The following is a 14,034-nucleotide window of genomic DNA, read 5'->3' as shown; positions in this document are numbered from 1 at the left end:
GCTTGAAAAATAGACGCGAGGTCAATGTTGCTATTATGGTCTTGTCATGGTGGAAATATTTTTTTTTAATGGCGCAATCAAAGGCATCGTGGGGTCACTAATGACCCACCGAGTCGGATTTTTATTTTATTTTCAAACCGCTGTTGAGGGAGTGTTGACCTTTTAATTCTTCCTCTGCTTTTCCAGACAGCCATTCATTTCGCGAGCACCACGGCTGGGGTAAGACAATACGGCCAAACATCGCCGGCTACTTATTTGACGCAAATAACAAAAATGTCTATTTGAGTCTGGAACACGTCATCAGTTTATTTCGTTTGTTGCACACAGATCGAGATTTTGACTTAACATTTTTTTTTACACAGCGGCAAATATAAATACGAAACGCCTTAACGCCGCGTCTTCATATCAAAATGAAATTAGGTTTAAGTTTTCACCACGATCGCATTTATATCGACAAGCGTGATGCGGGGGGGGGGGGTGCTGAGAAAACATTTAGTCCGCAGAACGAAGAAAAGCGATGCCACTCACGCACTTCTAATGCCCCCCCACCCCCGCGCGCCCCTACCACCGTTAAACGCTTTGTACTCGCATGAAGAAACGAAAAAAAAACCCCGGTCGTTTGATAAATCAAATTTGCTTGTTTGCTTCTGCCGCAGAATGACAACGTTCTTTCAAAATATAAACAAGAGAGACGCGACCCCTGGCAGACAACGCCGCGGCCTATGGCTAACGATGGGCACATCAATGGCACGTCTGTCTTCAGATGTCTTAATGCCGGCGGATTAACTTGTTGTCAACAATGTGCCGATTGTTGCACGACAAGCCCCACGGTTTATCCCCGCGTCCCCTTCATACTTCACCAGCCGTAGCGGGAGACGAGACAACTTTGCCCGCAGCAAGTGCCTCTCACGGCTTTTCCAGCTTTCTCCCCGTTGATGGTTTACGAGTCTGTGCGCACAATGCAGCCGTTGAGAGACAGAGACCCGAGCAGAATTGGCCAAAAATTATGAGTAAATTCTTATGATTCGTATAAAACGATTGTAAGCTTTGATGGGTTAAGACGTCTTTTTTTTTTGCCGGTTAAAGCTATGGACAGCGTGCCAAGATGCGTGCGTGACGGTAGTGGTGGTAGTCGCACAACTGGGTGTAAGCACTTGCTCGGGGGTAGATATATGACGGTCTGGACGGCCACGCTGCCTAGCACTACGCCGTGCTACCGCGCCGTTCGGCACGGTGTCCGATGTTTCGATCCACGTGCCGGGAGCTGTTTCAGGCAACTCCGTTGAGCCGCTTAGAGATCCGTGGCGATAAATTGCTCGATACATTTAATTGATGTTGAAAATGTTATAAATGTTACTCGGCTTTTTAAGCACGTCAGGCAGTGGCTATGCATAAGGGCTGTATATAACAATGGTACTATTATAACTATTATAATTAATATAACCAGTTTGTGATGCAATTTTAACACAATGAGAGTACTGTAGAGTCCTTAATCATTTCACTGTTCGATTAACTCTCCCCACACCATGTTAGACATGGGGATGCTTGACCATACTTCACCACGCTGGTCAATGAGGATTGATGAAGAGGATGGTCGAGTGGGCAAAGACTTGTTGGGGCATCACTCACCACTGATCTTAGCCGTGGCTGGGGATTGAACTCCGGCTACGCAGTGCGCTAACCACTGAGGCACCACTCCACCCCCCACTCGTAGAATGTGGGTAAAGTTTTGGTTAAAATTATAAATACATAGTTCATATCTCTCAACGTAATTGTCTATCGCTCTTTGATATATTGATTTGACAAATATTTAATTGCGATTGAATACCGTAATTACATAAGTAAATTTTTGTATAGCCGTAAAAAAAGTCTCGTGGAGTGGTGGCACAGTGGTGAGCAATGAACCCGGTGACCCGATTTCATGTTTTCAGCCGTGACCAGCATCGGTAGTTAGTGATAACTTATCCAATGTTTCACCCCCCCCCCCCCCCCCCCAATTAACAAACCATCTACCAGCAGCAGATACACTATCAAAACATCCTATTTATCTTTAATAGCACATATTTACACTGAATATCATATTTTCGACTCGGAAACATTGTAGAATACGTAAAGCCAGGGAAGGATGGCACGTAAAATTATTGGAGCAATTTGAACTCTCGCATGCGGCTGGGAGGAGTATGTAAATACAAAGTCGTTGAGCAAATATCACGGACACAGCTAAAAGGGGAATAAATTGCCATGATAGCCAACATCTTTGAGAAGAGGCACGCCATGCAAAGGGAGACAGAGGAAATGCTTTCTAATGCGATGGGGTTTAAACGTGCATATGCCATTGAGACGATATAAATAGTCGGGATTTAAACATTGGGCTCTTTTAGAAATGCAATTAGGAATGGCAAAGCTTTTCGGGGCAGTAGGAGCAGCAGAAGAGAAGGGGCGAGAACCCGCGCAGTGAGACGGATCGGCCGTTGAGCGATGAGGCAGTGGGTGTTGGAGCAGAGAGAGTTAATTCATTGCTGTGTGTTGAGGTCAGGGTTAGGTCAAAAGGTTAATTTAAGGGCTGTATCGTAGAAGATGCACTTTTACCCTCCGCCCCCCCCCCCCTCTTGTGTTTAAACGAAAAAGTTTGGGCTGGTGCGTCTAACTTTCCACACTTTTCACAAGGGAATAATAATGGATTTATATTTAACTTCGTTGGCACACCGTGGTATACAATTATGCTACTCGGAGGTGCTGAACTTCTTTCGCGCACCGTACCCTCCCTAACCGTGTTGATCGCAGGTGCGGTCCCTTGTTGCCGGTGACAGATTGATAATGATACTTGCAAGTTTGTCCATCGTGAGTAATTAGAGAGCTGTTCACGAGTCATTACAACGTCTGCACTGCTACGTTAAGCCCGGGGCTGTGGAGTGGTGACGCAGTGCGTTGGCGCAAGGCCATACGAAACCTGGCCACCTGAGTTTCATTCCCGTTTCAGTTTCAGTTTCATTTATTTCGTAGAGGCCCTGTGAGCCATTCGGTTCTTCAATCACGCCTAACGTCAGTGATGAACAATTACCGAACTGGTCGTGAATTAACAATACATTTACCCAAACTCGGACACTGGTTGGAGCAGAAATGATGAGTATTTTAAAGGGGTATTTTATTCTACAATTTCCTACGTAGGTATTCACGACCGATGTTGTGATTCATAGCGGATGTCTTTCGCACGAGGTCGCGTGGATAAACTGTCAGTCGAACACGGCCAGACACAGAAGAGTTAGAAAACCAAACACATTTTTTGACAATTTTTTGCGCAAAGTTTCGCTGGAGAGCACTTGGAGCATGGCCAGGCGTTAGCAAGGGCTCAGGTCTGCAGTGATTGCGCTTCCAGATATGGGTCCTTAAGTAGCCTTTCTCATCATCTGTATTAAATACCAAAAAAAAAAGTATTAAGGCACTTTTTTCCTGAGAGCTTAGATGACCGTGCCAATTCGCGCCGAGCGAAATTACTTTTCACAGAATGTATTCATCCAGCAGTGGATTGAACAATACCACCACTGCTTATGATGCCTTTTTACATTTAAATACAAGCGACGTATTTATAATAAATGGCACACATTGAATTGATGATGGATCGTAACTGCGGTTTTGATTCAATCGGAATGTCTTATTTGTCGACAAAAGACCTTAAAGATGAAATATGATTGACTTGGAAATCTTAGATTGGCAAAGTCGTTTGTGGCGGTGATATGGCCGAACTGTGTAGCGAAATAATACATTTTTTGGCCGTACAATATTTCCATAAACCGTCACCATCGTCACCATCGTCACCCACTGACAATAGCAACATGGTCATTCTCTTTTGCTCGGGCTCTGTTTTCTGAACGTCCATGTGATAGGGGATGAATCGAAACAAAAAATCCACACAAACAGGTTGGCAACCTGCTTGCTGTGCTGCCACCTAGTGGCCGCTTTGGCCGCACAGCAAGCTGGGTGTGCAAAACAACAACAACAATAATCATTTCAACTTCATCTTCTTGGTTCTTTCGGTAAAGTCACGTAGAAGGGAAGTAATAAAAAAATAAAACATAATAAAATAATTCTCACGACGTTTCGGCCACAACGCAAGCAGCCGTCCTCAGGTGAAGAACAGGTCTGTCGGGAAGACAGCGTCTGAATGTTCTTCACCTGAGGACGGCTGCTTGCGTTGTGGCCGAAACGTCGTGAGAATTAATTTATTATGTTTTATTTTTATTATTTTATTATTTCCCTTCTACGTGACTTTACCGAAAGAACCAAGAAGATGAATCCCTGCAGTCACGAAAGCTTTGAATCTAAATTTAATTTCAACTTGTGAATGCGCCCCTGTTGGAACGGCGTCCTCTCGCTCTCGAGGACGTCTTTGGAGGCGCGAGGAACCACAGAAGGGGCGATGTGGTGAGCCGGCACCAGATTCTCTCCTGAGCTCTGCAATCCTCTATGGAGAGGGTGTGCGTCTTTAAAGAGGACAACCAAGTAACGGAAGGTTTTTTTTTCGTCAACATACACCAGTGTCTTCTTCAAAGCCACTTCAAAGAGACACCGGTGGTGTATAACCATCAACGACACCGAGAACATCGACAGGCTAATGCGCAAATCTCCTTCGCACATCGCAAGTGAAAGACATGGGCCACCGTGGAGCGACTGTGTGTCAATGTATGTTGAACTTCTTTCGCACCGTACGCAGCCAACTGTGGCCATGCAACCCAAATAGTTATTTAAGTGCAGGAAGAGGAAAACTACATCTGCAAGCCCTCTCTTGGCCAGCAAACATTGGACATTGGTATTTAGCTTCTGAACATATTGCCACCAAGCGTAGGAATCGACAAACATACTTGGGTACACTTTTTAAAAAACACAGCCTGTATTAATGTGTTGTTTGGATTCTTTTTAGGAGCGGTTACATAATCGACAAACTACAAAGGCTTTGTACTGCACATGTGTGCCCCTCTCTCACTTGTGTTGTGTGTTCTAGAAATATTACTGGTATGAACCCCATGGTTCCACCAGCCCACAGGGGATTATTGTGTCCGTCCGTCGTGCAGGGAGGGGCTGGGTGGGGAGGGAAGGGCTGGGTGGGGAGGGGAGGGTGTGGAGAGGCTGGGTGGGGAGGGTGGGGAGGGGAGGGTGTGGAGGGGCTGGGTGGGGAGGGTATGGAGGGGCTGGGTGGGGAGGGTGGGGCTGGGTGGGGAGGGTGGGCAGGGGCTGGGTGGGGAGGGGCTGGGTGGGGAGGGTGGGGCTGGGTGGGGAGGGGGGTTAGGCTGGGTGGGGAGGGTGGGGAGGGGCTGCGTGGGCTGGGTGTGGAGGGTGGGGCTGGGTGGGGGGTGGGAGGGGTGGGGCTGGGTGGGGAGGGGCTGGTCACCCCGTGGTGCCCTTATAAAATTCAACGTTTAACCTACTCACGCCGGCTTGTGCCCGCCCTCACAGTCGGCCATATTTGCGGAATGCACCACGCCGCCGTTGACCCTGGCCATTGACCGAGCAACCCAACGTTCCTACCAGCTCCCTCCGCAGGAATGTGTTATATGTATGTTGTGAATGTATGTTGAACTTCTTTCGCACCGTATGTATCCAACCGCGCTAATCGGAGGTGCGGGGAGAGGACAATAAATTAAACGCAAACATCTCGACGATTTAAAAGTGCAAAGCTCCAGTGGCTTCCTAATATCGGAAGGAAGAGCGTTCCAGACGACCGCAGAAGCGCATCTGAAAGCGCCGCGCGATGCGCTCACCGTCTTTGTTCCGTGGCCAGCTAAAAAGGCCTCTGCGTGCAGCTCAACACAAGCGCATGTGCGTCGGACTTCTTCTGCACCCTACATAGCCGACCGTGGCTAATCGAGATGCACGTTCGCCCGCCATCGTTGCGTTCTGCCATTGACGTTGTTCCGAGTCGGGCGCGCGCTAACCGCCTGCGCCGCGCGGCAGCATCTCCGCGACCGGACGGGGCAGCCGGCATCGTCAACGCGGCCCCGGGGGACCAGCCAGCCAGCCAACCCAACCAACCAACCAACAAACGAACGAAACCTCAAAAACAAAAAACAACCCCCGAAACAAACGCACGCTCGCCGCGTGCTTGGCGACGGTGAAATCGCGCGAGCCGGGCGCTAAGGCGTGGGTGGTTGGGGGGAGTAAACTTTACACAGGGCTGCTTGAGTCGCCACATGGCGTGCACAGCGGTTTTCATGGGATTTGTTTTGAGGTAAATCAGCCTGATGAATAGGAGACGTCCCGGTTAGCCGGCCACCGTAATCCACTCAAGCAGAAAGGGGTTATAATGGCCGTGCGTTGTGCCGTAATTGAATTTCTGACAGCTATTCTTACAAGCTCAAGGCTGTGGTGCAAGTCGATGGTTTGTCGGCCGCCCGGTGATTAATATTTTATGTCACATTATCTGCTGTCTCTTCCAGCCTCAAATTACGCTGTAAATTCTACTGACTTAATCTATTGTTTTACTGCCAGGTATTGACGTTTTATGAGGTCTAGAGAGGGCTGTTGAATTCCGCTGTCCCCGACGAATACTTTACACTCCTTGTGGCTGAATAATGCTTTGGAGGAACGGCACAGGGTATAAAAATGTCCTACGTTTTATTTTTCATATCCACGTGTTGTAAGTTTGGTTCCCCCGAAATGAAATTCTGTGGGCTGTGCGTTTGCGGCGGATATTTGCCGGTGATGTTGTGCGCGAGCGTTTACGATTTTGTCGAAATAATGTCACGGGTTCCCTGAAAATGTGAATGAAATTATATTGGACAAATTATTTGATGATCCCTCTGCAATCGGTAGGCGGTGCACGAGCACAATTAACACAACAATTGAACACATTCGTCTATAACAATGTGGCCTTGAAAGGAAAATATATTATAGGTGACGTTTCAGGCAATGACCCTTCATATGAATTACATATTTATACTGCGAATTATTAGATATAGCTACGTATATTTCCGAATGAATACGAATTTCTAAGGCGGTGTTTTTGACGAATGTGAGGTTTTTTTTCGAAGTCATATTCAGTTGCAGAGGAAATCCACTTGTCTTAAAATAACAGTTATAACAGCAATAATCATATTCTCTTGAGTATAAGATGCTCTGGAAAATAAGATGCACCCCAAATCTGGACTCACACACACACACACACCGTCTTACAGTCTAAGACGCATCCCCCAAACTCTAAAAACACATTGCTGCAAAAAGTGCATCTTGTAATCCGTAGAGAGTACAACAACGCAAGAGTGTTATTATTGTAATTATTATTATCATTCAACGGACAAAATCGTACATTTGTGTAGACCGCAGCCCAAAAAAAATGTCATTTTGCTGCGGAAAACGTGAGCCGAAAATAATTCTAAGGATTTAAAACATCATTTCAGCGGCCGAGGCTGTGCAGACAATAAAACAAAGTCATTTGCAGAGGGGTTAGAATGGCCTCGCATCCCTCGACTGTCATCTGTTCGTGATTTAATCCCGCGCCCGTTAACACTTCCCACCGATACATTTTCCCTATCACCCCCCCCCCGTCTCGCGTTCAATCAATTTTCAGGCCGCGCCGCGTTATGGAAATCAGCAATGTGTTCAGGTCCAGTGAGAAAACATTTAGTTTTTGAAATTAGCAATCGATTGCACGAGGACACGGAAATGTTTCTCTCCGGCATGCCCGCGATGTTCGCTCTCCCAGGGTGATCCTGACGAATTGCCAAAAGCGTGCAGCCCTGGTTAGTCATTACCGCTAATTTTAATGAATGTTCTTTTTTCTGCGGTAATTGCCGCTGCCTTTCGTATAATTGCGCGCTATTCACTTGCGTCTGGCTGCGGCACTAATATCAGCACAAAGTGACCCGGTGTCGCGTTTAAATCCACCACCCACCCACCACCATATCGGCGAATTTGCCCGGTGCCCCCCTGATATTTCTCCGCACCCCCCCCCCCCCCCCTTCAACACCGTCCGCTTTTGCAAGGGGGGAGTGAACGGCAAAGTGACGCTGTTTCGTGTTCGTGTGTGAGATTGTCTTTGTTAGTTTGGTGTTGTGACGGTACCCGGACGGTGGTGGTCCCGTTCCAGCCACTTGCCCGCGGCTAATTTACGAGGGGAGATCCGGGGTGTGACGTCTGCGAGAAAAAAAGGGGCTTTGTTAGCTAATCGGATTCCTCCGGTCTAAAAAAAAATATATTCTGGTTTTCTGAACGGCGGCAACAACAACAGCGGCAGCAACAAAACAGAGACTTAGACATCAACGTTGCAGTGAGCAGGACCCTTCATGAACATTTAAAACAAATCAGTGCGCGTGATAATATGAAAACAAGAGGCGCCAGAAAAAAAACAAAGTTAGGTGCATTTGCGAGTAAGCTGTTTATTTTATCTCGATTCAAAGCTTTCGTGACTGCAGGGATTCATCTTCTTGGTTCTTTCGGTAAAGTCACGTAAAAGGGAAATAATAAAATAATAAAAAATTAAACAGACGCTGTCTTTCCGACAGACCTGTTCTTCGCCTGAGGACGGCTGCTTGCGTTGTGGCCGAAACGTCGTGAGAATAATATTTTTATTTTATTTTATTATTTCCCTTCTACGTGACTTTACCGCAAGAACCAAGAAGACTGTTTATTTTAGTCTAACAGTGACGTAAACAATGTTTGGCCCGTGGGGGAGAGGGCTTGAATACAACAACAACAGCAACAACAGCAACAACAACAACAACACCGCTCTCCATCAGCGAAAATACGCAGCAAATACTCGGTGGTGTAAGCCACGCCCGGGCATTAGCGATAATTCCTGGATTAGGTACAAGCTCGCGAACAAAGTAAAGTGGATTTCCTCAAGATTTACGGACGAGGACACTCAATTGATTAACAAAGACTAAAGAGTAAGAGATTGTTGTCGCTAACACTTGGGCCCTCTCTCTCTCTCTCTCTGTGGGGTGGGGGGGTTAAATGGCTTTCGCTGTGTTCACTGATGCACTCTCACCGTCTCACGGCAAGCAAAGTCCATGCGTTTGGCTTTTGGTGGGTAGCCGGAGGGGGGGGGGGGCGGGGGGGCATCTGGGAGATCGAGCCCCCCCCCCCCCCCCCCCCCTGGCCACGATTGTTTCGAATGAGTTCCCGTTTCGGATGAAGGTGCGTAAGGCTCACCCTGAGAATCAATCTCGGGTATGAACTGTGAGTCGAGGGTTTTTTTTTGGCGATTTAGGTTTTTGGGTTATTGATTTCCGCCTACAACGGAGACGATGTTTACTCTTGACAAACGACAACATTGTACGGAGTAACAATCGCATCACACGGTTTAACAACAAAAAAAAACCTGATCATTATAATTATCGCAAGTGAAGCTTATGCTAAGTTGCGATGCCGCCTGGATGTTTCACGGCGAGGTATGGCAAGGTGGCGTGAATGTTGTTGTTGTTGAATGCGCGTGTGCGTCAAGGTACTGCGTGAATGTGCAATCAAAACGTGGACGTGGTGAAAACTGGGGTGAGACCACTCGCGCGCAAATTTCTCACGTTGCGAGAGAAATGACAACAGGTTCGTCACATTCAACACATTAGTTCACAGATGTGCCATGGACAAGGGCAAGTGGTCTGAAACGTCGCCTATTATATACGCTTCTTTTAAGGGTAACACGGGGTTCATGACGAATTTGTGTCGCGTTCATTGGTATCCTTACAAAATGACAACCACATTTTGAGATTGATAATGATGATGATGATAATGGGGCTGGGTTGACCCTCGCTAGTAGACGAACTTACAAACTTTTTTTGCATTTCTGTGCTCAGTGCTTGGCCAAGTGAGCCACACCGACTAACTTACAGGACATGCAAGCCTTTAGCAGTCAGATTGATTAATGACCCAGCACTCATTGAGTCACCCAGTCACCCACCGGCGGCCAGTCGCCTCCTTTTCACTCTTTTGGTGCTACTACCCCATGGTTACTGTTCCCATGAACTTTACTTGTTGATTTCTCCACACGTGTTGAGGACTCGGGCTTCCAGACTGGTTCGTTCCACGCACACCGTGCACAATCGCCGCAGTGCAGGTCACAACAATTGGCCCACTCAACCCACCCACTCACTCGACACGCTTCAGGTGAGAACACTTCCTCGCACTTTGGAATCCCCTCCCATTGTCCACTTTCCCAAGTTTACACAACTTTGTCCAATAGAAAAAAGAAGAAAAAAACGCCACGTGAACCCGTCACCTGCATTCGTGCTGTTTGTTGCTGGCCGTTTTGGCGTTTAGTGCCTTTGGGCCTGTTATCGGCAGCCGTGATGTACATGTACAATCCACTGCTGGATGAGGGCCCACCCACACCACGCGGGTCACTGGCTGGTCATTTAAGCTGTCGAGCAAAGCGCGGACTCCACCTGTTCCGTCTGAACGAGATGGATTTCCCACTCCCCCACCCCTTCTCGCACCCGTGGGTGTTCTCCTCGTTCATTGGCTCGACAACTCTTGAACATGTCGAGGAACGCAGACCTCGGGCAATCGTTGGCGCCGGCCCACCGTGTGGCCGTATACCCCGCTCGTCTCACGTCTCTCCTCGCGCCTCTTGAGTCGTTCGCCGTCTACGAGAGTGAGGGTGCCGTGTTGTGACAGGTAAAGTAACACAGAATAATGCAGCATCATCATCATCATGATTATTATCATCATTAATTGACTCGTGCGAGCTTCAGTGTGCGTGAATGACACTTCGCCGACACTGGCAGAAATAAGCAGGTTAACATTTAGCATTTTTTTTGTTTGGCATCTTTTACGAAAAAGGGTGGGGGGGTTGGGGGGGGAAGCAAACGAACATAACACATGCGCACACTCCTGGTTGTAACAAAAAAAAAAAGGAGCGAGAGAATAAACATGAAAATGCAATTATTTTGTTAATTACTTCCTAATTAGATTAGGCAGTAAATTACATGGCAGATGCTCTGCCTGACAAAATGATTCCCCACTGTCCCTTTAATGCACATCAAATCAACACTACTTTCCCCCGAAAACACCTTCCACAACGAGCAGGCGCTCTTCCATAAGCGCGGGTCTCTGCTGTGCGACGCCGAATATGATTCGCGATAGGCCCAGCAAAGCCACTAAACAAGAAGTGCCTTTCATGTGCTTGTCCATTGTCACGTGATCTCAATGTGGCTTGTTCACATTTCACGATGTGGTTTTTACAGGTTGCCCTTCGCTCTACGCAATCGTAGTAGTAGATGTAGTAGTAGTAGATGTAGTAGTAGATGTAGTAGTAGTAGATGTAGTAGTAGATGTAGTAGTAGATGTAGTAGTAGATGTAGTAGTAGTAGATGTAGTAGTAGTAGATGTAGTAGTAGATGTAGTAGTAGATGTAGTAGTAGTAGATGTAGTAGTAGATGTAGTAGTAGATGTAGTAGTAGATGTAGTAGTAGTAGTAGTAGATGTAGTAGTAGATGTAGTAGTAGTAGTAGTAGATGTAGTAGTAGATGTAGTAGTAGATGTAGTAGTAGTAGATGTAGTAGTAGATGTAGTAGTAGATGTAGTAGATGTAGTAGTAGTAGATGTAGTAGTAGATGTAGTAGTAGTAGATGTAGTAGTAGATGTAGTAGTAGATGTAGTAGATGTAGTAGTAGATGTAGTAGTAGATGTAGTAGTAGTAGATGTAGTAGTAGTAGATGTAGTAGATGTAGTAGTAGATGTAGTAGTAGTAGATGTAGTAGATGTAGTAGTAGATGTAGTAGTAGTAGTAGATGTAGTAGTAGTAGATGTAGTAGTAGTAGTAGATGTAGTAGTAGTAGTAGATGTAGTAGTAGTAGATGTAGTAGTAGTAGTAGATGTAGTAGTAGTAGATGTAGTAGTAGTAGATGTAGTATATGTAGTAGTATATGTAGTATATGTAGTAGACGTAGTAGTAGATGTAGTAGTAGTAGATGTAGTAGTAGTAGATGTAGTAGTAGATGTAGTAGATGTAGTAGTAGATGTAGTAGTAGATGTAGTAGTAGTAGATGTAGTAGATGTAGTAGTAGATGTAGTAGATGTAGTAGACGTAGTAGTAGATGTAGTAGTAGTAGATGTAGTAGTAGTAGTAGATGCAGTAGTAGATGTAGTAGTAGATGTAGTAGATGTAGTAGTAGATGTAGTAGTAGATGCAGTAGTAGATGTAGTAGTAGTAGTAGATCTAGTACACTCACAGTACATACAGCACACACCAGTACACACGCATCACACACCCAGCACACGCACATCACATACATAGCACACACACAGCACACACAACACAGCACACACACAGTACACACACAGCATACACACAGTACACACACAGCACACACACAGTACACACACAGCACACACAACACGGCACACAGCCAGTCCATACACCCAGCACACACAGAGTACACAAAGTACACACACAATGTGGTCTGCCCCACGTACAACCGTATATCCGCCGTGTATAAGTGAATTCAAACCACATATAGCATAAGTTGGGGGAAACCTATATTTTTCTAATTGTTATAAACAAAACAAAAAAACTAGACGATATATTTTTATTTTATTTTACCAGGCAAGGCCCATCGACTCAAATGGTTGCGCCGACGGTAGAGACATCTTTCTAAACCTTGCTCGCTGCTGCGTTTCGCTGCCCTCTTTATCTGACTCAAAGGAACCGGATTCCGCTTGGATCCGAATGATGTTTCACGTCTACCGGTAACTGAAATCCGTGAGCTTTTCCCAGAATCTGAATTTGATCGAGTGTACATGGTGGATGGTAGAGAAACCTTTCCCAAACCCTGCTTGCTCACGTGGTAGGTGGGGCCCTAATTATTTTAATTATTATTATGATTTTTACCAGTGACCCTTACGAACACAGTAATGTATTAGGGCCTCATACACGTGCGTTGTTCTCGTGTCATTTGTAGGGTTCCTTTTTATAAAATATATATATATCTACAGTACATGTGCAGCCCTTTGTCAATCCACTGCTGGACAAGGGCATTCACCACGCCGGTGAGCGCGGGTTACCGCAGGCAGGGAGCATGAAAGTAGGCCGACAGTCCTGGTCATCATCGTTATCAGCCATGTTCAATGCACTGCTGGATGAAGACCTCCTCTATTCTGCCACCATCTCTCGCAATCTTCTTCCGCACCCTACGCAGAAAACCGCGCTAATCGGAGGTGCGGGGGGAAGGACAACAAACTGAACACACACAAAAATTATTCTAAAGAAATTCGTTTCCAATCTAGATTATTTGAAAGTGCATAGCTCCAGCGGCTTCCTAATATCGGAAGGAAGAGCGTTCCAGACGGCCACAAGAGCGCATCTGAACGCGCGAGATGCAGTCACCGTGTTAATTATCTGGCCTCCTGCACAGCAATGTATTTTGCTGCCCTGCCCTCTGCTGCCTGCAACACAGCCCTTGCACCACCTGATTCATGCACGGTGGACGCCCATCCAAACAATTTCACAGGGCCCAAAAATCCTGACGATCTTCCGAGATAAGACGAGACCGGGGGCACATTGCGGGTGGTTTGTGTACGCGGTTAGCGAGCACCGATTGAGGCCAACTTTGTGGTGGGTGAGTGTTCGTGGATCATGCAGATTTGTCAACACTGCGAGGTGGCCAGGAGATGAGAGAACAGCGATGTGGCTGGAATCTATCTGCGCAGAGATTTGAGTTTTATCTCCACACGTGCGCGGGTTGCCTCCCGGTCCTCCGGTTTCCTCCCACACGTGGCCAAGCTCTCGTCAATGGATTTGGGGAAACTTCACCATAGCAGGACCCTCTTGAAATAAAAATAAAAAAGCCCCGAGACTCCACAAATATTTCCTGGATTCAGCTCTCAATGTCATGTCAGTTGATGGGGGAGGTCACGTGGGTTGTTTGACCTTACCTCACTGCTCTGGTCATTGTGGGCATGGTGACAAGGAGGGGGGCCCATGACCGCTGCAAATATCACCCGTGAACGATGGTTATCACGATTGGGAATCTAATTTAGGTTGCCAGGTTCACAGCGCGGATCACGAACCGCTTGCACAACCACTCACTCTCTTTGCTCCCCAAA

This window comes from Lampetra fluviatilis, chromosome 24 (assembly GCF_964198595.1).
Source record: "Lampetra fluviatilis chromosome 24, kcLamFluv1.1, whole genome shotgun sequence".
Taxonomy (NCBI): domain Eukaryota; kingdom Metazoa; phylum Chordata; class Hyperoartia; order Petromyzontiformes; family Petromyzontidae; genus Lampetra; species Lampetra fluviatilis.
The sequence above is the reverse complement of the archived record's forward strand: the minus strand, read 5'-3'. Positions refer to the sequence as shown.